General features: G+C 42.0%; 1 protein-coding gene and 1 non-coding gene across 3 annotated transcripts in view; one reads left to right on the forward strand and one right to left on the reverse strand.

Moving 5' to 3' along the window:
- Window positions 1–22,557, forward strand: part of Parp8 (poly(ADP-ribose) polymerase family member 8) — a 182,815-nt gene that overhangs the window by 43,629 nt on the left and 116,629 nt on the right. The gene's annotated exons all lie outside the window — the stretch shown is intronic.
- Window positions 16,926–17,000, reverse strand: Trnaa-agc (transfer RNA alanine (anticodon AGC)). Its single transcript has one exon. It is a non-coding gene; the product is annotated as a tRNA-Ala (tRNA).

The following is a 22,557-nucleotide window of genomic DNA, read 5'->3' on the forward strand; positions in this document are numbered from 1 at the left end:
GTAGGCTGCGGGCCAGGATGCGATACAGACGAAGAAGCCCTCTAACGTGGGCATTCTCTCTGCTCTCGGCCACTGTGATGTCAGCTGCCCTGTTCTCCATGGCCTATCTGCCGTAACGTACAGCAAACATAACTATCCTCAAGGCAGAGCATTTTGTCACAGAAACACGGAGTCTGACTAATACAATTTCCAAATGTTTTCTCTCCTCTCTAGACTATTGGTCTTTCAATTACCTACTCTATTTGCTTAAGCAATTGTTAGCTCTGGAGCCCTAAAATTTCACTCACAGGGATAATTCTTAGTGTGGACATTTACATCTGAAAGGCACAAGGAAGCACATTGTAAAGAGCCCATGTTTGGAAGCTTGGACCAAATTTCAGGTCTTACAGTCTCAGGAAGCTCTCTCTGCAGACACAATAACCTGTTTCTGTTCAGCTGGAAGGTACTGCATTTTCCTTTCATCTAGTCTTGAGGTTTCTCTCTGGGGAGTGGTTAAAATCTGCAGCTGCCCCGACAGGTTTGGCAAGATGGCCATTCAGTAGTAGAGCTCTGACCAGTCCCTAGTGTTCCCGTAAGGTGAGCTGCAGAGCCCAGGAGAAAATGCAGAAGCCTGTTCAAAGCAGCTTGTTGAATTCCAGAAAAGGTCTAGTTTGGAGACGTTTGTTTACTTAGCTAGGTGGCTTTTCTCTTTCGATTTTATTTGAACCAGTTTGAGTTCAGGATGGTTTCCACTGATGATGAGGGCCATAAAGCTGTTTACTGAGCCTTAAGTCATCCAAGTCAACTTACTACTAAGTGTTGTATCATCTTTGGAACTCTGTTATTTTTAGTACACTTGTCTATATAGGCAGTCCGACTGAATTGTCTTGATTATGCCCTTATGGAGATTTAGTTATTTCATTATAGTCTTTCTTGTTTCTCAGTGTTATTCAAACCTTTAAAAAATCCCAACATTTGAAGCTAGCATAGTTCAGGTCATTTTAAATGAGTTTAGCTTCTGGGTAAAGTGAGATTCCAGAAAGTGTAGAGGGAAGATTCAATATCTACTGCTCCTCAGATTTTAAGGGTCAAATTTGCAAGTGCACTCTCTAGCAGTGGGTGATTTATTATAATTTCTAGGTTCTCAGCCTTTAGGTTGAATGGGTGGTACCAGATATAGGGCACACTTGCTATGGTAATGTATGTCCCCAAATTCTCATCCCAAATGCAAGCCTTTTCTGTAAAATTGTGCTTTGTTCCCCCAATACTGGGAATGTAGCTCAGCAAGAAGCGAGCCACTGTTTGGAGTAACTAGAGTCAGTTTGTTGATGTCCATGGATGGTTGCCTCTGTGTTTTGTAACTTCTCTGTCTCTTGTTGGCTGAATTGTATGCCTGTCACTGATCACTGAGTTTCGCAAAAGGGAGTTTATTGAAAAAGAAGCCAAGTGTGGATACTAGAGTCCAGACCTCAAGGAAGTCTCTTTTTTTAGGGAAAGGACTTGAAGATATTTTGGCGATAAGAGAAGCAGTTTGGCTTAAAGCAGGGAGAGATGATGGCAGGTGCGATAATAGTTTGTGCATGCAGAATCAGCCTGTGTATGTTTTTTTACAGGATGCATGGTCAGAAATGTGGTCATGATATGATGTAGCTCTTGGCTCTCTGACATCAAAAGGTCACCCATCAGATACTTGTGCTCTTCCTGAAAACTGACTGTCATCAGGACCCACATGACGGGTGTTATCTTCAGACAGGCTCATGGGAGCCTAACACATTGTTTAGCTGTCTGATTTCCAAAATTAGTGATTTTAAATTGTTGTTGTGTCTGTATGTGGTGTGAGTTTGTGAGTATGAGCATGTGTATACCACAGCATGTGTGAAAGGAGAACTTTGGGGAATTACTCTCTCATTCTGCCGTGAGATCTAGGGATCTGTCTCAGATCGTGAGTCTTTTAACTGCGGAGCCTTCCCTGGCCCCCAAAGTTGTCAACTTTAAAGTCTACTAAAAGTAAGTAACTAGAAGCAAGGGAAGTTAGAGCATTTGCTCATATTTTCTTTCAGCTTCAGTACAAAGGTCTAAGTAGTTACTCTTTGAACATTTATTTTCCGGTTTTTAACCTGAACCATACGGGAAAGTGCCTATCATATATAACAATATAAGGCAAGCTTTGTTTTCTAATTTTAGTTTTTGTTTGTTTGTTGTTATTCTGAGACAGGGTCTTGTTATGTATCCTAGGCTTAGCTCGAACTTGGGGGTCTTCCTGCCTCAACTTTCCCAGTGTTGTGAGTTGCAGGTGTGTGCTACCATGCCTAACCAGAAAGCAAAATCGGTTTCATTTACTACACATTAAAAGGATGGATTTTGTTGTTCCTTTGAACTGTATTTAGCATTGGCTTAATTTGTTTTCTTAAATCACATTAAATCCTTTCTGTAGTTAGAAGTTGTCAAGCACTGCATGGAGGTTGCCAAGTCCGCTGTGGGCCGAAGAGGCTGTTTTGTTTTATTTAGCCTTTGAGACTGGAGGCACATCAAAGTCCTTATTATTGTATTTGGGATTTGGTCTTTATTGGCCTCTTATGGCTGACTCCTGGTTACATATCTCCCAGTGACTCTCCATGATGAAATGTGTACAGCTTGAAGATGGGCTTATTATTCTGCTATTTGAAAGTGGATTTTGAAGACTTAATTACTTGCTTGGGTCTAGAACCATTTATTTATTTGACTGTTTACTATGTGGTTACATCTAAAGATTTTTTTTTCCAGTTTGGGGAATGAAAAACTCTTTTTTTTTTTCTTCCCAGTTTGGAAACATGTACTAGTTCCTTGTACATGTTGGGCAAGGCTTTATCACTAAACCTAGCCCTTGGATTTTTAAGATGGGGCCTTGATAGATAATTCAGACTGGCTTGTCTTTTTATTTTGTAAATATTTATTTACTTATGTATTTAATGTGAATGGGTGTTTTGGATGTATGCATGTCTGTGGACCACATGCATGCCTGGTGCCTTTGGATGTTTGGGACTGGGCTTGCAAATGTGTTTGAGCCACAACGTGTGCACTTGGAATTGAACCTGGTCCCTCGGAAGAGCAGGTAGTGCTTTAACCCCTCAGCCATCTCTTCTCCCCCTTAGCTGGCCTTTAACCCGAGACTCTTCTGCCTCAGTCTCCTGAGTGTTGGCATTATAGGTATGTTCCACTGTACCTAGTTACCATTAAAGACTTGAAGTAGTAATTTCAACATTCTACATTGTAAAGTTAATCCTTTAAATTACCATCCTGCATGTGGCAATCACTAACTAGCCAGAGGGATTATTGAGACTTGAGATGTGGTGCAATTGAGATGTGCTGTAAGTATAAAAGTCCATACCAGATTTCATAGCTTTAGTACAAGAAAAATAGTGTAAGATCTCGTCAGTAATATTCGTGTTGATGACATTAGAATGGTAAGTTTTGTACATACTGGGCTAAATGAAATTATCATTGTTTATCTTTTGACTTTTTGAGGGAGGATCTTGCTATGTTCAGGTTGGCCTTGAACACAATATATAGCCTAGGCTGGCACCCAACTCATGATGATCCTCCCCATCTTTTCCTCCTGAATGTTTGAGTTACAAACTGTGTTACCATGCCCAATTGACAAAATGTTACCACTCCTAAATAATAAAATATATTATTGAAGTATATTTGGGTGATTGTGGAGTTTGCTATGTAGCAGGGGGTGACCTTGGATTCCCAATTCTTCTGTCTCTGTCTCTCAAGTGCTAGGATTACAGATATGAATCACCATGCCCAATTTCATTTTACCTTTTTAATATGACAGTTTCAAATTATAAATGTGGCTTGCTGCATACTCCTTTTGGACAGCACCGCTTTTAAAATAGAAATATGTACCGTATGTTCGAAATGGTTTTAGAAGTCCGGATTCGTTCGTCTATTTGAGGAGCTGTGAGATTACTTGAGAGCAATGTAAAGTGTAAATTTGGACCTACTTCATGATCAATAATTTGCTTCCTTGTAGAGTCAGTGAAAGTATTAATATTGCATGTGGAATGGATTTAGCATTTTCTGATGGGAAAAGTTTAAACTGGCCAAACCCATGTCCTTATTGCCATCCTGATTATCTTTCTCCTCAGTATAGATGAGACTCATGTAAACAATGAATATGTTTTAATACTAATTTGTCTTACATTAAAAAAAATCATTACCTAAAAGCTTTGGCTGTTGACACAAATGGTCTTGTGGTGAGGTTTGCTTTGTGTGGATGATGAGTTTCCTTAGACCCATGTAAAGATAATCAGGAGGTTTTCTGCCTGGGAATTATATTTTCCTCACTTGATTAAAGGAGACTAACCACAGTAGCAATTAATTTGTTTCTTCTTACATCTCCATTTCTTTATACACAAGGGAGAAATTAAAAAAATACTGACTTGATAAAAATATCTGACAAAGGTTGCAATAACGGACTGTAAAGTGTGAAGTGTAATTGTATGGAAGAAAAATACTCAATGAAACTTTTAATGCAAGCACTTGTGTTATTGTTAAAAATACATAACTGATTAAGACAGCTGCTTCATCTCAGGCAATACAGGTCAGAAGAGTGTGTGATCTTAAGGTCAGAGATGAACATGGCGATGCCTCGTTAGATTTCTGGGAACTACTATGAATAATAGCTGGCTCAGATAAAGGTCAGGTCATTAACAAGAGTGGTTGAATAAGACATGAGGACAAGCTATGTGATTTCAAGATACCAAGGTACAAAACCAGCTGAGAAACTATGCATGTTCAGAAACTGCACCAATCACTTGCTACTTAGATTTATCTTCTATGTACAAGTGTTTTGGCTGCATGTATGCATGTATACTGCATGAGTATCTGGTGCCCTCAGAGGTCAGAAGAGCGTTTTTGGACCCCTTGGTACTGGAAGTTATGGATGGTTGTGAGCCACCATGTAGATGCTAGGAATGGGTTGGGTCCTCAGCAATGGCAACAAGTGCCCTAAACCACTGAGCTATCCCTTTAGCTCCCCCCCCCCGCCCCCATTTACAGCATTTTGTGTGTTTACTTGATAAATACTTTCAGTTTGGTTGAGTCTTGTTTTGTAAAGTGTAGTTCAGGGTTTGGTCTACATTAGAAGTATTAAAGTATATGTAAAATGTAGATTTCTTATTTTCACCCCAGAACAAATGGATATCATTTTCTGAGTGTGATGCCTAGAAATCTGCATTATCACTTCACTTGACTTCTTGTGACTGTAGATAGGTATGAGAATCTCTGCAAAGGTCCCTCCCTCCCTCCCTCCCTCCCTCCCTCCCTCCCTCCCTCCCTTCCTCCCTCCTTCCCTTCCTTCCTCCCTCCTCTCCCTCCTTCCCTCTCTCCTTGCCTCCCTGTTTTGCTTCCTTCTTTCCTTTTCTTTCACTAATTTTTTTTTTTTTATAAGTTTTGCTTTTTGAGACAAGGTCTCACAATGTAGCTCAGGCTGGCCTCCAACTTATGATCATCAAGCCTTGGCCATCTAATAAGACCATCATTACACATTGGCTTTTTGTCTCTTTGAGACAGGGCCCTATTGTGTTGCCTTGGTTGGCCTGGAACTTTACTATGTAGATCAGGCTGGCTATAAACATGGGCTGATTTTCTTATCTTTGCCTCCTGAGTAGGATTACTCAGGATGTAAGTAGGATTACAGGCATATATAGTTATCACACCCAGATTTTAACAATTCCTTCACTCCATTTATCCATCCACCATCCATCCATCCATCCATCCATCCATCCATCCATCCATCCATCCATCCATCCAATAAATATCAGAAAACCAGGACTCAAAACAGCTTAAATATGAGGACATTTATCATCCCAAATGAGCAGAAACACAGAGCAACAGCAAGGCCAGGCATATTTCAGAGGCTAAGTGTCATAAGAACCTGGCTATGCAGGCTTTGTCTCAAAGCTTTGTCCTGAGTTTTTGCAAGATGGTTGCCATTCACAGTTAGCATTGGGGGTGCTTTCTCGTCAGAGCGAGAACTCTGTCTTGACAGTAGGCCATGATCTGGATCTTTTCCCTTATTGTCATTAGGCCAACTTGGAGCTAGAGTTAGATTTGAAAGAGAGGAGTGCAGGACTGACTGATGGGGAGGGAATCAGATTCTGTTTTTCAGGACTATAAAAAAGGCACACTGAGGGCAGCTGAGGCCATTCATTTTAGGGTTCTCTAGCGAAGCAGGTCTGGAGAATGATAACAATATTTATTAGATTGGTGCATGGAAATATACTTTAAATAGTCCCAACAACAACTATCTTACACGGAAGAAGTCAAGACCCCAGTGGTTGCTCACTCCACAAGACTTTGTGCCTTGCAGTCTCAATTTAGCCTCAAAGTCCTGGAGGCTGCCCTGGAAAGCACTGGTCCTCAGTCTGTATTGGAAGTGGAAAAGCCGGTTCTAATATTAGCATAGTAGCAGCAGCAGCAACTGAGTAAGTCCACTCAGCAGCAAGAGGGAAAGCCAAGTGAGCACAAGGGGAAGATAATCTTCTTTATCCAAGTCCTTTTTATTTAGGACCTTCTGCCTGCTACCAGAGGTGCCCCACCTTTGAGTTGAGCCCTCCCACATCAGTTACAGCACCAGAGACAATTCCCTAATGAAGGCCCCTTGCTATGTGATTGTAAGTTGTGGCAAGTTGACATTTAAAACCAACTATCACGGGGGCTGGAGAGATAGCTCAGCTGGGAAGAGTGCATCCTGTACTCCTCTAGAAGACCTGAAGGGTTCAGTTCTCAGAACCCTTTCTGGTGCCTCTGGCAGCCACAGGCACCTGCATACATGTATGCATTCCCCACCCCCCCACCCCCACCCCGTATACACACAATTAAAAGTAATAAAAATAGATTTGAGCCCCAGCCACCCGTAGTGGGCTGGACCCTTCCACATCAGTTATCAGTCTTGACAGTCTCTTAAAGACATGTCCATAGGCCAGTCTGATAGTGGCAATTCTTCAAATGAAGTTTATTTTTCTGATGTTTCTGTAGGTCGTTTGAAGTTGATGACACAAATTACTGTGTTTTTATTTGTACAATGACAGTTCTGCAACTGTATGTATTTTCTTCCCAAGTAATTTTGAGATTTGTTTAAAACTTACCGTTTCCCGCTTTCCCTTTTTTTGAGGTGAAATCTCACTTTGTAACCCAGGTTGGCCTGGAACTTATTTGTATAGTCCAGGCTGCCCTAGAACTCAGGATAAGTCTCCAAGCCTCAGTGTCCTGAGTGCTCGGATTACAGCCATGCACCGCCATACCCTGCTTGTTTAGAACTTTGTTGCCTATCTAGCCTATTTAGTTTCATTATGAGAATAAACCAGAGTTCATTTATCCATACCACGATTCCTCATAGCCCTTCAGTGAGAATCTTTGCTTGGCTTTCATTTGTTCTAGACTCTCCAGACTTTTCCATGTGGGATTTGTGGACTGTCACAATCAACAATTGCTTTCTAACTTGGTTCTCCTGAGTCATACTCCAGGCAGAAATGTCTTTACCCTTTCAACTGATACTATACTCTGTGTTCCCCAGTAATTGATGGTACACTTCAAAATTTATGTCAGTATTGTGACAGTAAGTCATATGCTTTAGGTAGTTTGTCTCTACTACTTATTTGGTTTTGAACATCATTTCTTTGGAGCTTTTGATTGAATTCAGGATACTTCTGCCTCAGTCCCCTGAGTGTTGGGATTAGTGGTCATGTGCTACTATATCCCACCTGTACCGGTTCATTTTCTTGAAAAATGTAGTTCTGGGAAATTGTATATCCTCTAAGGACTTTTTGAAGCGAATTTTAGGAGTTATATTCTAAATCATTAGCTTTTGATGCAAAAACCTCTGGTGCCTAGCCCGATCTTTTTTTTTTTTTTTTTTTTTTTTTGCCATAAATGATTACTTCTCTCCCTGTCCCATTTAACTGCATGGGTTCACCTCTCTCCACTTCCCTGCTTTTTTGAGGCAGGTTCTGACTCTGTGACAGATGTCTTCTCTCACGAGGCTCCTAGTGGCTGGGATTACAGTCCCAGGCTTCCACACCTGGCCGCCCAGATAGAACCTATGGATTCTAAACTTTTTGTGATGGTAGATACCAGATCAAGCCGGCTTGATCATTTCAGTGGCTCAGATCAAGATCTTTAAGAGTTTAGAAGTTTTTGTTTGCATCTAGGCTCACAGTAGTGATTTGCCATCCCTTTTTCCTAACTAGGGGTGGTGATGGGCTCTGTCGCCCCCAGCATGCTCAAACATAGGGATGATAGGGAACAGAGCACATCTGCAGGGAGAAGAGACTGAGAGAGCAGGACCAACAATGTTCCTTCCCCCAAGTCTCTTGTTTTCAGAATGCTTCTTCTTAAGTGAAATTTGCTTAATCTAAGCATTACCTAATTCATGCATTTTTTTACAGTGCATTATAATTCTTACATACATTGACTGATTTCTGTAATTTTCACATACTGGTAGTCATATTTTGCATATGAAATTGCTACTCACGGGCTGTGTAATTTACACAACAATCGTTAGAGCTACTTTTTTGTTCGGTAGACTTGTCTCCATGTTAGATTCACATCTATTTATGTAGTTCACTGAGTCATTATGTTCTTTGTAAACTGATGGAAAATCTTTCCATGCACATTTGTAAGAACATTTATTGATTTAATAAATCACACGCTTGTCAGGCATGCATCAGTGTGAATTGTTGTTTGTGTATAATGTAAGCATAGCTCTTTAGACAGACTACATAAGTCATCATTCAATTACCATAAATATATAATCAGTTAGTCGTTTATCTTCCGAGGCCCAACTCCCACAGGAAAAGAAGTTTTGATATGTAGAATTTGTAGATGCCTATTGGATGCTTCTCCCAGAAGGCATTTGTGTTTCTTTAGGCACCTTAAAGTTAGATTTCCTAGTGTTGACTTTATTGTAACAATGCTGTAGATTTGACAACTACCTAGAATGCATAATTCTTTTCTTAGAAACAGTATGACTACTTGTGAAACTTTGATTATTGTGTCATTAGAACTTGTCTTTTAAAATCCAAATGCAATTGTGTGTATGACTGGAAGAACTAGCATTTGAAGGGTGTTCCTGAAGGAGTAGGGCAGGTATGGGGAATGCTCTACCAGGTTTCTCCGAACGGTAGCAAAGCTTGTTTGGTGTGCTCTCTTGTTCTCAGTAGGGAGTTATTTATTCAAATGTGTACATATGTATTTGAAAACCAGGCGGTAGTGAGAGGTTTATACTTAACTGTGTTTACGTCGTTCTAATGTGACACACTCACATTCATGGCTCTTTAGGTAGCTTTTGTTGAATGCCTGTTTCATTGGTCTCCCTCGCTCCCACATCTCCTTCCCCTCTTTCACATAGTGTTTTTAGTTGCATCAGCAATCAACATCACAGCCTAACTATGCATGTTTTCTTCCTGTAAGTTTTGGTTTTCCCACTAGAGTTGGGAATTGCTCATAATTTCCCATTAGCTTTTAATTTACCAAGTTTTTTGTTTGTTCTCAGTAATTTGAAAGCATTTGTCACTTTGCCCATATGGCCAGATACACGAGGTAACTTAACAGAGCTACTTCTCTCTCCCTCTCCCACGCTAAAGATGTTTCTAGAACTTCCCCTTCCCCCTAGTCTGAGCCATATCTGTGGAGGTCTGATCCTTGACTGTAGCCTTGAGTTTGTAGCCTCCGTTTTCTGGGTTCTCTGTTCTGCTTGTTTTGGTGACAGGACACACTTTGCTACCAATAAAAAATGTCAAAGATCTTCTTTTCCTCCACAATATGGGCAAGTCTAAAATGTATTCCTTCTTCAGTTTAATTTTCGTTTGTGAAATTTTTCATTCTATTTCTTTCAAGATTTCATTAAATATGATTTTTAAATTTTTTTTGTTTTTGTTTTTTTTTTTTCACAGAGACAGGGTTTCTCTGTGTAGCCTTGGCTGTCCTGGAACTCACTCTGTAGTCCAGGCTGGCCTCGAACTCACAGAGATCTACCTGCCTCTGCCTCCCGAGTGCTGGGATTAAAGGCGTGCGCCACCACCGCCTGGCGACTTTTTATTCTTTTGTTGCATTTTAGTTTTATCACTTATCGTTGTGTTTTAAATTTTAGTTTGGGAAGTAAGCACTTACTCTGTAGCTCAGAGAAGCCTTGGCAGTCCTGCCTTAGCCTCTGAAGTGGTGGGATAACTGGATTAGGACCACCACACACACTGCTGCATTTTTAACTGTCAATAAAGTCAATCCTCAATCCCTCCTGTCTTCCTCCCCCTCTATCATCTATTATCTATCTACCTGTCTGTCTGTTAGCTCACTCTCTCTTTTTCCTTGGGTATCTTTATGTACATAAATACACTATCTGCTGTGTCCATACTCAAGTGTAGGCACTTGAATGCTTTCTTCGAGCCAATGCATACAGAGTTATTAAGGAGCCTCTGGAAAGTGCATTTTTTTTTAAAAAATTGCCTATTTCTCAAGCTTTTTCTCTGGTAGACAGTGGCTGTTTTACTATGAATCTTTCCACACACTTCTTCACTTTTGAAAGCTTCTTCACCTGGTCAGCTGTACAGTTAATTCTTTTGATTCCTATTTTAGAAATTGACAGTCGGGGGCCAGGGAGTCGATTCCGTGCTTAAGAGTGTGTACTGCTCCTCCAGAGGACCGCAGTTTGCTTCCCAGCACCCATGACAGACTGTCCACAACCACCTGGAACTCTGTCATCAGGTTTTCTCTGTCCCTTTCTGGTCCCTAGGGTACCTGCACACACACAGGTACACACACACACACACACACACACACACACACACACACGTGAGCACACACAATCTTTGCAAACCAAAATTGAAAGGATTGTTGGGATGACTCCCTGGTTTTTCTGTTGTCAAGTTGCTTTCTGCTGAGCCAGAAGTTCTAAGTTCAGTACCTGGAACACACATGTTGGGAGGGTAGCATTGACCCCCGAAAGTTGTCCTCTGTACAGAGTGTTATGTTTGTTAATCCTCAGTTTATTAAATATTATTTGAAATGAATGTGGCAGAGACTAAATTTGTTATCTTCAAAATAATGATAGTGTCTACTGACCTCTGACCTCTGACTCTCATTGTGCAGCTTCTTCCAGAGTTATGTATTTGGGAAAAGACCTTTGATGCTATATTAAAAAACAACCTGGTGAGTGGTGGTCTTCCATTTTCCAGTGCATTGGAAAGCACTTGGGAAACAGCACACTGGGTCTCCCCTGTTTCACTTTGGTTACCATACTGGTGGCGTCAGATCCAAAATAAACAAGAGACATTTTAGAGTCTTTCCAACCTCAGAGACTGATATTTTTTTTTTTGTTAATATCAGGCAATATTTTATTTTAAGAAATATACATTTAGTGGTCACATTTCTCAAAATGTCTTGGCAGAACAACCCGTCAGGGCTTTATGTGTTTTTTTTGTGGTTCACTATTTCCTTGGGTTACTGAGTAAGCACTGAGGACCAGGCTGTGCCGACCACACAAGTCCAGGACTACATTCGCAGACCAGGCCAGGGATGCCACGGCAAGGCAAACTTGGTGTGTTCTAATATTGTATGTGACAGTAAAGATGGGAGCAGGGAGGTGTGAGAGCATATCGGAGGGGAACCAAATTCAGATCTGGTGGGAAGGAAAGGAAAGATATTTTGGTGTAGGGAATATTTAAAATAGCAAAGTGGGAGGAACTTAAGGCCATCTTTTTTTCCAAGTTCTGTTCCTAATATTAGGTTTGACTATCATTGGGTTTAGTTTCCTCAGCTATTTTATGTTGATGTCATGAGATTAATAAACTTAACCCAGAGATACAGCAATGACAGCCAGACCTGGTTCTGTTTTTCCCCTGGTTGTTAAGACAGAGCCCGGGAGGGAATTGGCCCGCTTGGCTTCTCAGCCCACTTCCACCCAGTGCTTACTGTGTCCTTCCATGTCGCCTTAATCATGCTGCATTTGTTCTGTCTATAAAATGGAAGGGATCCTTGTGAGTTGCAGATCTTCAGTGAGCTGCTAGTGAATTCTCCAAAGGATTTAGTTGCTCATACTTATTGAGTGTTCAGTAAACATGGCTGGGTAATCTCATTTAAACTTGTAATTGGATAAGGTTGAGGGGTAGGACAAAGGATGGTCACATCCTAACCCTACAAATGTTATTACTTTATGAGGCTGAAAGGCGTCTGCCATTGTGCTCAAATTAAGCTTTCTCCATAGTAAGATTATCTTGGAGATTCAAGGTGAGCAGAGGGGAATTACGGGACTCTCCTAGGTTCACGTGAGTCAGAGTAATGCTGATAGAGAGGAGCTGAACAAGGTTTAGGGATGTTGTTCTGCCATCTAGGAAGATGGAAGGAGCCGAGGCAAGGGTTATGGGTGGACTCTAGAAGTGGGAAAAGCAAAGATTTCCCATAGAGCATCTGGGGGGAATGTATTACTAATGAAGCGTTTAGTCCTGGTCAAATCCAGTTGGGATTCTGCCACAGAGTTCATGGTGTCTTCTCATACAGGAGGAAGCAAACATTCACGGGAGGCACTCCCATTTCACAGAGAGGGAGTAAGTTCCGGGCGGCAATCAGGGTTGCTGGAAACTGAGAAGTGGGGGGCCTAGGGACTCATTGGCTTTATGATCAAATAGTCTGCCCCCCAAGGAAGGAATCTAAGCCTCTAAGCCTCTCTGCTACCTTCTCACCAGCTGTTGGTGTTGGTCTCCCTCCCCCAACCCCCCAGCCACCGAGCTGGGGTGTTCCGGGCTTGAAGCCCACACCTTGACTCTCTCCTCCTTCAGATGGCAGATAACCCGCCACTACTGTTTTACTACACCTTAGAACTCTTCCGTGGCGGTTCTTCTCCTTCCTCATTTTGAGCATTTATGTGTTCTTTTTCCTCTCCTTAACTCTCATTTTAGCAAGAGTTCATCAGGAAACACAACCAGTGCTGCCTCAGCCACTCGCCACCCAAGCAGCATACTAATTTTTGACTCCGGACAGTGCCTCCTCTGATGTCTGTGCACTTAAAAGACTGCAAACAGTGACAGATTCAGCCAGGATTGCTGGTGAAGCACCGCTCCCAAGGTCTTTATGAAAGCCTCCATAGTTCCCTGCTTCTTTCCTACGAGCATCATGGTAGAGCAGTAGGCAAGAGGCAAAATGTTCCTATGTGCTTTGCCAAGACAGACTTAATGAATGCGCTTCATAGTTTAGAGAAATTCCTGTGAATTTGTGTGCACGTCCATGAACTTTCCAGGAATTTAATACTCTCACAAGCCCCTTCCCTACAGTCGATGAAAGTAAGTGTAACTTTGGAGAGTGGGAATACATGCCAAAGTATCCTGATATGAATCCCAGAACCTTTATAAAAACATATAACGGGTATGAAAATTGATCACTAAATAAGGGATATGCTGAATATCCACAGACATTTAAGACCTGGGTTGGTTTTTCTCCTCTCTAGCAGGAGATTGAGCCCAGGGCCTCTCCCATGCTAGGTGAGCCTGCTTCTATTTTTGAGCCACACCCTTGGCCCCAAAGCTGGGGTTTTAAAAAGTTGTTTCTCCGGTCTCCCTGTTGTCAATAGTAATGACAAGAGATCACACACAAAGAGTATAAACACCGCTGGTAAGATTACAAGGCCTAGTGTTTTTTTTTTTTTTTTTTTTTTTTTAGATTATGTGAGCAAGTTTTTAGTCAACCAGAAATCTCAACGGTTTCGTCTTTACAGACACATATGCCTGGAGTTTCTTGTTCTCTCTCATTATACAGGAAGAATTCAGTCTGTATGTGGCAGTACATATTTGCAATCAGGACACTCAGGAGACTTAGGGAAGAATCATGTAATTGAGGCTTCTCTGTGGTAGCCTGTTTTGAAAAACAAAAATATTTAAACCAAAAGAGAATAAATTTCCCTTGTCTGGTCTTGCTTTTTTATTTTATTTTTTTTATTTTTGAGACAAGGTTTCTCTGTATAGTTTTGGTGCCTGTCCTAGATCTTGCTCTGTAGAGCAGGCTGGCTTTGAAATCACAGAGATCTCCCTGGCTCTGCCTCCTGAGTGCTGGGATTAAAGATGTGCACCACCACCGCCTGGCTGGTCTTGCATTTTAACTTATTTATTCATTATGGATTAAAGATTAAACACTGCATTGGATCCTTGTTAACATTTTCAGCTTTTTTTTCTTTAATTTATTTTTAATGTGTATGGGTGCTTTACCTGCATGTGTGTCTGTACATCCTGTGTGCCTGGTGCCTGAGGAGACCAAAAGAAGTTATTTGGAACCCTTGGGACTGGAGTTGGGACAGTTGTGAGCTGCCAGTGAGTGCTAAGACTCAAACCCTGGGGTCTCTGGAAGAGCAGCCAATGCTCTTAACCACCAAGTCAGCTCTGTAGCTCCTAATGCTTTCAGCTTTTTACGACAGGATTGATTTGTATTTGTTTATTTATTTACGTGTGTGTGTGTGTGTGTGTGTGTGTGTGTGTACACTAGCAGGTGCAGGTGTAGGTGCCTGCTTGAGTATGTGTGTATGTGCATTGTGTGTAGATGCCTGATGAATCCAGAAGAGGGAATTGGATACCGTGGAGCTGGGGTTGTGAGTTGCTTGATGAGGATGTTGTAAATGAAATTTTGGTCCTATGAAAGACCAGGAGGTGTTCTTAACCAAGGAACAATTTCTTCAGTCAATTTCTACCTTTCTCATTGCAATTTCTCATACTTTTCTCCCCCATTTGCAAAAATTACACCCAAGCCAGGCATGGTGGTATACACTTTTAGTCCCTGTATTGGGAGGTGGAGGCAAGAGAATCTGTATGAATTCGAGGCTAGCCTGCTCTACATAGTAAGGGTCAGGTCATCTAGGGATGTGTAGGGAGACACTGTCTCAGAAAGAAACCAGACAACAACAAAAAACCCTCCCAAGCCCTCCAAAGTCCATCTGAACGAATATAACGCTGCTGCTGCAAGAATCCTGAATTTGTTATGACTAATAAATTAAAATAAAAATTCTCTGTCTTTCAAAAGTTCATCGGTAGACCCCCATGTTTCCATATGGAGACCAAGAATTGTTATCTTGGCAACTTCTGCAGGGAGTGTGAGAGCTGGCTGTCCCTCAGATCACAGTACAGTTGAGACAGGCTTGCAGAGGGAGATGGCTTGGTAAGCTGGCACAGGGCTTTTCAGATGAAACAGTAATTATGTGATGGAGGGGAGTCCTGATTGTGAAAGAACACAATTTGAACAAATTACATTTAATGATGTAATTGGCATTTATTAGCATTCATGAGCTGGGCAGGTTACCATTTATGAAATAGGAAGGCACTCTGGGAGCCCAGCGGAGGAGTCTTTTAGGTAGAGAAGTCTCTTTCTGGGGGTTGATGTTAATTTTCTGCCATTTGGAAAACTCTTTTGATTTTTAAAACTCAGTTTTGACAGTGTAGCACTTATCGTGAGTGACTCCATTTTGCTTTGGTCTAATCTTTGGATTTAGTTTAGGAGTTTAGTTCAAAAGTGGTCTCTGGGCTTTATTTAGCAGGACTGGATACCTGTGTCAGTTCAATGAGCATTTTTGCTTGCTGACTAAATGACCGATGCCTGTGTAACAAAATCTCAGATTGCAGGAATATTCATGATTAGTTTTTGCTCATGATGGTGTTAAACTCCTTTAAGATTGTTTTACTGTATTTGACACCCTGTGTTTTTCTTCCTAGAGCTGGTGTTAATGCCAGTCAAAGGTTTGATGCACACAAGGTAAACAGTGGGTTCTCTCCCCTGTACACTGTGCATTGTGCCTGTGCTTCTTTTTTTGGGGGGCCCCGTGCTGTGTAAGTGCTCTTCCAGTGAGCTATATCCCCCAGACCTGTTTTGTTTATTCTTCTAAATATTTTGAGATTGGTTGTCTAGGCTGGACTTGAACTCACTCTGTAGCTACACTGGCTTTAAATGTTGTGTAGTTCTGCTGCCTGAGTTGCCTGAGTAGTTGGGAGTAAAGGCCTGTGCAACCACGCCCCACTGTATCTAGATCTTAATTATATAAAATGATCAGCTGTTCTTTTATATCCATTACTATTAGAAGAGGAAAAAAACCCCACAACTTTACCATTTTTGTGTTTTTCCTGTCAATTCAGATCTGCAGTGCACCTGTTTAAATGAAATGTGTATTATTTTGCGTGTGAGGTGTGCTTGTGTGTTAAGTAACCCTCACCTCATCCTACGGTCCTTAGCACTCTTATCTAAACTTGTAAGAGGCCTGAAGCTATTCGTTTAGGAAACACTTTCCCTAGTTGGTATCTTCCAAACTGTAACGGTGGCAATTTTCAGGCTTAGATTGTGTGTTCTTAACTGTGTCACCTAAATTTCATCTCCACCTAAACCCTGCCCTGAGAGCAGCGTCTCTCTGATAACCGGATATTAGTCGCTGTTGTGGTTTGAATGTAAATTACTCCCTTAGGCTCCTGCATTTGAACACTTGGTCCTGACTGGCCGCACTGCCAAGAGAATGTTGTGTAACTTTTAGGGGTGGAATCCTTCTGGAAAAAGTGGGTCACTGAGGGGCGGGAGCTTGAGAGTTGTTTAGCAGGGCTCCAGAGATGCTTCCTGACGGTGGATACAGTGTGGTAGCTGGCTTCCAGGACTGCTGGGAAGGAATTGTATCCCCTGAACTGTGAGGTAGAATCCATTCATCTTTCCTTCAACTGCTTCCTGTCAGGTATTGCGTCATAGCAACAAACACAGTAACAAATTCAGTCACATTAGGAAGTTTATATGTAAAATAAAAATAGGGACCTCTTTATGGCACTTAATATTTTGTTATTGGGTAAACATAATCTGTTGTTGTTAAATTCGGGTATGCAAATTTAAGGGTTTTTTGTTTGTTTATTTTTTGTTTTTATCATTCATTCATTCATTCATTCATTCATTCATTCATTTATTGGAGCTGAGGATTGAACCCAGAGCCTTGTGCTTGCTAGGCAAGCACTCTACCACTGAGCTAAATCCCCAACCTTGTTTTTTGTTTTTTTTTGAGACAGGGTTCCCTGTGTAGTTTTCGTGCCTGTCCTGGATCTCGCTCTATTGACCAGGCTGTCCTCAAACTCACAGAGATCTGCCTGGCTCTGCCTCTGAGTTCTGGAATTAAAGGTGTGTGCCGCCACCACTGCCCAGCCATTTGATAAGATTTTAAAGAAACAGGGCAGCCTGTTTGATTAAGTCCATGAGATAGACATAATAACCACCACACTATGAAAATGATTGACTGGAGTAGATGCAAAATCCTACATGTTCCTTTGAGCCTTTCTGGTTGACAGAAGTTAACGTGGAAATCAACCACTCCCAGTTCAGGTTGGTGAACCTCAAGGATTAGACGTTAAAACTATAAGAAAGATGGACTAATATTTTGGCCTTTTCTTCTAAGGTTAGCCAGGAAGCAGGTGATGAAGGGATGAGACCCCTCTAGAAACAATCCCTGGAGCTCCTGTAAGTTGTTGTCCTCCAGATCAGAGAGTTTGTGAGGATACCAGAGACTGGGCTATAATCCTTGTGTTTTCTAAAAAGGAGACTCAGTGGAGAAGGCACAAGTTCAGCCAGACCATGACCCACCCTAGCAAATGGTGCAGTTGGTAGCTGGTTGAGAGGAGCGAGACTCAGGAACCGAAGTCTCTGAAGGCCCTGCATGCCACTGCTGAAGAGACCTGACTGATAGTAGCACTAGGGAGCAAAGGGGTTAATTCTTGGCCTCATACTTGGACATGAACACCTGGGAGGCAAGTCCAGCCAGAATGGGGTAGCTGATGCTCCCACAAAGGTCTTAGTTCTTCTCTGGAATCAGAGGTTCCTTTAGGAAAGGAACACCCGGCTCCATTTCACTTCTTTTCAGGTGCCTTCCTTTCTGCAGTCTGTACACCATTCAAGCAATGGAAAGCTAGTGAGATGGCACAGCATCCCCCAATGGAAGAATGGGGGAAAACAAATGGGGAGTTGGACCAGAGGTCCATTTGAAACCACCCTTGGCTACTCCGTTTTTCTCTCAGCCTTCGGCCCCTCCCTGAATCTTGTCCTGAAGAGAAATCTCTACAAGCTGGGGAGGGCCATGTCCATTGTGAGTTTGTTCTCCAGAGGAATACAGTTCTGGTGCCCTTCAACTCTGTGTGGACCTGTGTGCATCCTTTTCTGTCAGGAATTTCGATTTCAGACATCACCAGCCTTGCTCAGCAGGGTGCAGCCAGAACCAATCCTTCATCCCACACCCATGGAAATGTAATGGAGGCTTGGCAGTGGAGATGTGGCAAAGAAGGTGGAAGCCATATTGTAGGGAATGTGAAGATGCAGAAGAATAACCAGAGCGACAGACTTCTGAAGTTGGTTATTCTGGAGATGTGGGAGATGAAGTGGGGTATTCGGACCTTGGGGTTTGTCTCCTTTCCCTAATCTTTCTCCTAATCTGTTAACAATTTGTCCTTTTCACTTGGTGTTCTCTGTAAGACGTACTTCTCATGTGTCTCCAAGAAGAAAATGCAGCCATTGCTCTAGGAAGTCTGAGTGAGATCCAGACCCAGCTTCTAAGAGGGAGAGGAGGAGGCGATCACTGGGGAGGAAGATTCTGCTCAGCACCCCTGGCATTTACCACCTGTGGTGTCAAGTAGCCCTTCGTGCCCCCATAAATGCCCTTCATATACTCTGGGCACTGAGAGGTAGAGATTTGAGTTGGCCGTGTCCTTCCTTGGGGCTGTCCGTGAGTGCACCTGTTTCCTTCTACCATACAGAACCCCAAAGTAAACAGCTACCATCCAGTGCAGGATTCAGGAGTGTGTTTTTCCCATAGAGACAGGGTAAGTGTTTGTAATGCAGCATCTGATAGATGATTCATATGAACCTGAGAACTGGCTAAGTATTTAAGAAGTCGTGAGCTAATCATGACGTTCATTGTAGCTCCCGGGTTTTGTAATTTATCACAGCATATAGAACTGTCTTAGTTGAGAGAGGGTATTTAAGTTAATCTTCTCTTTCCACCCCTCTCCCCCACCTAATCCCAAAGGTCAGGGGAGGGTGATTTCCAGTTGCATTGCTGGAACTTTGAGTGGCCTGTGACTCAGTAGCTCAGCTCAGTTGAGTAGTGTATGGCAAGTTGTTCACATATGACACTGAGATGGATTACTGTGTGACTGGGAATGTCTTCATCTCTTGTAACTCTTTTTTTTTTGTGTGTGTGTGTGTGTGTGTGTGTGTATGTGGTTTTTTTGAGACAGGGTTCTCTGTGTAGTTTTGATGCCTGTCCTGGATCTCGCTCTGTAGACCAGGCTGGCTTGGAACTCACAGAGATCCGCCTGGCTCTGCCTCCCGAGTGCTGGGATTAGAGGCGTGCGCCACCACCGCCCTGCGATCTCTTGTAACTCTTTAGATGAGTTTTGAACACAGGTGTCTTATTTCCAAAGGCAAGGATGAAACAATCCATAGAAAAGCAGAAAAGCACTCATTAATGAAGAAAAGTCATGATATGGTAAGATATCATCATTTGCGACATACGAAATGCAATGCCTTAAAATTACTTAAACTGCATTTAAAAAAAAAACACATTTATTTATTGACTGTATGTGTGTGCTAGGGTAGATATTTTAGGAAGCTGACTGTGTACCTGTCCTGACACATGTGTGGCTGGTAGAGGGTGACCTGTCGAGTCATTTTTACTTCTGCCTTTGCTTGGTGACCCCCCCCCCCCCCCCCCCGCCCATCTCTCCTGGTAGACTCGGCCGCCCCTCTGGTCTGCATCTGTCCTGCGCAGTTCAGCAGCTCTATCTGAACTATAGCGGCATCGACGTGTGTGACAGAGCACGAAGCCCACTTTATTTTTCATTTCCAAGCTGTTTCCTTTCTCTTCCTAGCCAATTAAAACACTCACCGGTTGTCACAAGTGAGTCTTGCCGTGTAACTTCAGAATGATGAGACATAGCTGGGCTGAGCAGTTGTTTTTCAGAACTTTTTTTTTTTTTGATTGCCGAAATCTGCTTTAAAAATGACCTATATTTGTTTTTCTCTTCCGTTAACTCCTAATTAATGGCATTGCCAGTGAAAGTGACTGTCTGGAGTTTAGGGGAGAGTTTTCATAATAATTAGATTTTACAGTAAATCAATTATGACTATTGCTGCAGGCTTCAGTGGACTCACCAAATTCTCTTTTTAATATAGTTTTATTATCTTTGAGAATTTCATACCTGCCTATATGTTTTGGTGCTATTCACTCCTTCCCCTCCGCCTAATTCCCCTAGCCTAGATACATTCTTCACTTCCCAGGTCGCCTCCCAACTTCATGTCCTTGTTTTCTCCTCCTCCTCCTCTTCTTCTTCTTCCTTCAAAAATAACCCACTGAGTCCACTTTGTGCCGCCCATGTACTCATGGGTGTGGGGGCCATCTTCTTTACCAGGTTTGTTTGCTCTAAATACACAGGCTGACTACGTTTCCCAGCTACCTTAGTAGTTCTGATCATGTACTGAGCTTCCAGGCAGTAGAATAAGGATGGAAATGGTGCATGTTGGGTCACTTCTTTACATTATTTATGTTCAAGTTTTCGTGCATGTGATGGCATGCTGAGGAGGACCAAGCTTTAGCAGATGGTTGGTGACAAGTCAGTAAGCCTGGCTCTCTCAATAACTGTGGAACAGCACCAGCCCCAATTCTCTGAAATTCTGTGATGTGAGTGAGAGGTCAGCCTTGATCGTATTAAGCTCCTGAGATTTGGATTGTTATAGTACTTATTTACGTTCATACAGAATTGGTACCACTTAATGGCTTGCTCTTTCCAGTCCCTTTGGGGCCATGGAATCCAGCCATGTGCTCTGTAGGAAGCAGGGTTGGGGCTTGGTTAATGCTGAGCAATATCTCCAGCAGAGAGATTTGCCAATAGTTTTAAGTGCAAAGATTTATGCACAACCCCCATACAATTGATTTTTACCCCAGTTCTTAACTAGCACTGCAGTATGATGTGAGCTGTATGCGCACCAGGAATGTTTGGGGCAGCCTACCTCAGGAAAGCACTTGAGTTAACTCTAAATCATGACCATTTCTGCAGCAGATGATTAACTTTGGTGATTGTCTTGTTTTACAGCCAGCATCCTGGATGCTCTGTAATGCAGCCTGGCAGCAGTGGACAGTCACCAGATGCCATTTAGAATAGTTTACTGATAATGGGCACTAAGTTCTTAGTTTTTGCCCAGCTTCTCTGTTTGATGGATGTTCAGATGTTATTCTTGCCTTTTGAATGTGGTAATAGCTTTTCCTTTACATGAAAATATTAATATATTATGATTGAAATGCCTTTCCTTAGAGAGTCAACTTAAATGTGTTTAATGGATAATTAATTTTTATTGGTTAGTTCCTTGAAAATACGTTGCTTTATCAACTTTGCAACCTGGCATAGTTGGGCAGACATGTAATCCCATGAGGCAGAGGCAGAAGGATCCTCACTTCTAGGCTAGCCTGACCTATATTGTAGACACTATCTCAGAAAATAAAACAGAAACCAGAAAAAAAAAGGCTTACTTGCCTGAGGTCCTGGAGTAAAGTCTAGAAACAATGGGAAACTGCTTAGCCTCTCCCAGAAGGCTTTGGTGAGGCCTGCACAGTGGACCTGTGGCTCCAGACTTGGGAAGCCAAGGCAAAGAGATCAAGAAGAGTTCAGGGTCATTCTTGGCTACATCGTGAATCCATGGCCAGTCTGGGCTCCATGAGACCTTGTTTCAATACAAACAAGAACAGATAAAGAAATGAATAAATGACAAATGAAATCGAAGACTTTGATATAATTATAATATAATATTAATGAATCCTTAGGTATCAGAGACCAGAGGGGGCCTTTCTATTTGTTTATGTTTTTCTCTCTCATTTCATTTCCTCCCTCCCTCCCTCCCTCCCTTTTTAAGAGAAAGTTTTCCTTATGTAGCCCAGTCTGGTCTGAAATTTACTGTGTGGTCCAGACTGCCATGGAGCATTCTAGTCCCCCTGCCTCAGCCTTCTGAGTGCTGGGTTTGAAGGTGTGCATTGGCAAGATGGCCAACCTTCAATTTATATTCTTGAGCCATTTAATATTTTCTAAAATTTCCTTTTGAAGAATTTTATTTCCATTTTAAGTCTTAAGTCAGTGGTTCAAAATATCCTGAGGAATTTTTTCTTTGGGGCCAGCATCTATCTGTGTAATATGATATGCCTGTAAATGTCAGGGTCAACAACAGAAATTCTGAAAATGGTGATTGTCTATTCACACTACACTCCTTTCTTTCCTGGCCCTGGAAAGAACAAATACCAGTGAAATGTTGCTATCTGTGTGAAAATTGCTTCTTTACTCTCACCTCCTTCATTAAGAATGCAAATTGCTAGCTTTTCTAATTTAAACATAAATTAGAACTAATCAAAGGTCTTGCTTTACTTCCTTCCGAAGGACAGTATGTATCAGCACAGCAGAGGGGGGAAAAGTCAGTGTATTTATCCTTTACTGAAAACAAAAGTTGGTTGCTTCAGAAAAGAACTTGTCACTATTCTGACTTGATGTGTAGATGAGTAAGAATCACAGT

The sequence above is a fragment of the Peromyscus maniculatus genome, chromosome 15 (genome assembly GCF_049852395.1).
Source record: "Peromyscus maniculatus bairdii isolate BWxNUB_F1_BW_parent chromosome 15, HU_Pman_BW_mat_3.1, whole genome shotgun sequence".
Lineage (NCBI taxonomy): Eukaryota > Metazoa > Chordata > Mammalia > Rodentia > Cricetidae > Peromyscus > Peromyscus maniculatus.